The 1,638-nt window shown below is 37.1% G+C and overlaps 1 non-coding gene across 1 annotated transcript; it reads right to left on the bottom strand.

Annotated features, from left to right (window-relative positions):
- Positions 1-541: 541 nt before the first annotated feature.
- Positions 542-613, bottom strand: TRNAP-AGG (transfer RNA proline (anticodon AGG)). The gene has a single exon. It is a non-coding gene; the product is annotated as a tRNA-Pro (tRNA).
- Positions 614-1,638: the final 1,025 nt, after the last annotated feature.

Below are 1,638 nucleotides of genomic sequence, written 5' to 3'. Positions count from 1 at the left end.
ATTAACAAATTTTAGATGTTTTAAATTTAAAATTAATTTATCAATTTTAAAAAACACCATTTAAAATAAGTGAAACTAATTATATAAAATAAACGATTGATGGCTGGAATTTTTTCTATACAAAGGTTCTTTTATCTAGGGATTGTATTCATGCTCTTTCTTTCTTTAGTGCAATCCATCACTATGTTGGTACGTTCACATCTTGTCTGTTATGCTCAAGGAGGATTTTTATGTCTAGCAATGTCTTAAGTATTAAAAGACTTACAGCAACTGCTTTGAGATCCTTGAGATCCAATAAATTTTCTGTTTATACTGCGGGACGGCCACACGGTCAGAGTACTTCAAAGATAAGGAGAATACAAGAAACAGCACCGTATTTAGCAGTCACGGTTGAAACTCGGCCACCCAAGGCACGTGTTCTTATGCACCCTCGCGCATGATCACTCGGCTATGGGGGGCCTAAAATGTAATTTTAATCTGATTGTCTCATTTGATGTCTCTGAATTTCCAAGAAACTGCCAAAAGAGTAAAAAAATGTAACGGGCTCGTCCGGGATTTGAACCCGGGACCTCTCGCACCCTAAGCGAGAATCATACCCCTAGACCAACGAGCCACTGCAGTATAATGAATTAATTATAAAGATTTCAAGACATGTTCTGCTCTTTTTATCACTTTTTTTTTTTTTCTTTTAAAAATAACTTTTGCTAAAATAAATTCAGAAAGCCCCTTTTCTTTGCTCTGATTCTATTTTATAGAAGGTTTTATACAATGACACAAACAGATTGATTGCTAATATTGCATCCCACGATGATGCGCATTTTGAAGTCGCTAAGCTCAAACTCTACCCATCTACTTTGTTTCTTTGATTCACTTGATTCTTGCTTGAACAGTTGCGTTTATACCAATATCTGACACGTGGCTAGCAGGTATGGTTCATTTTTCCCAAATCCCAAGGATATCTGAATAATTTTCGCGATATATTTTGATACACACCACATTTCGAAGTTCTACAATATCCTCGAACAGCGACTTTAAGTGATTCAAACCGAAAATTGAAGTATTGGTCCTTCTGGACGTGTTCATTAGCATTGAATATCCTATTCACCAGTTTGAATATCCTATTCATTGCACCTTAGATTTGTTCTAGTTTATAATTATTTTCCACTATCGAATTACATTCTGAACTGTTGCTTCCAGAAGACTGATCAATTTTTACAATGTAATTCTTCCTCAGTTCCCAACGTTCCCTAAGGAGAAGCAAGTAAGTCAGACAAAGACGGAGCATCAGATGCCTGGATGAGTGTATGAGATCGAAGAACAAGTCAAATAAATCAAAGCCTTTCTTTTCCATGCGGGCAGAGATTAAAAAAAATTCTACTCCTTTCCAATGTCGTGTACGCCGTTTTCTTTTTTCTTAGAACAATTTAACTTTTCTATCTGTACGTCATAGAGCGGAGCTTACAACGCTCCCGGGACCTAGGGGTCACACGAGGCACGTGCTTGGGACGTCTGCATCAATATTGATAGTGAAACTGTTTGGCTTAATGTCCGAATGGTAGCAAAAAGAAGTGGTAGGAGCTTGACTTTGAAATAAGACTAATGTGTTCCTCTAAGCAATTGCTTATCTCCAGCCCCAGA

This window comes from Mastigoproctus giganteus, chromosome 3, assembly GCF_048544385.1.
Source record: "Mastigoproctus giganteus isolate SK-2022 chromosome 3, ASM4854438v1, whole genome shotgun sequence".
Classification (NCBI taxonomy): Eukaryota; Metazoa; Arthropoda; class Arachnida; order Uropygi; family Thelyphonidae; genus Mastigoproctus; species Mastigoproctus giganteus.
Note: the sequence above shows the minus strand (reverse complement) of the source record. Positions and strands in the feature narration are given on the sequence as shown.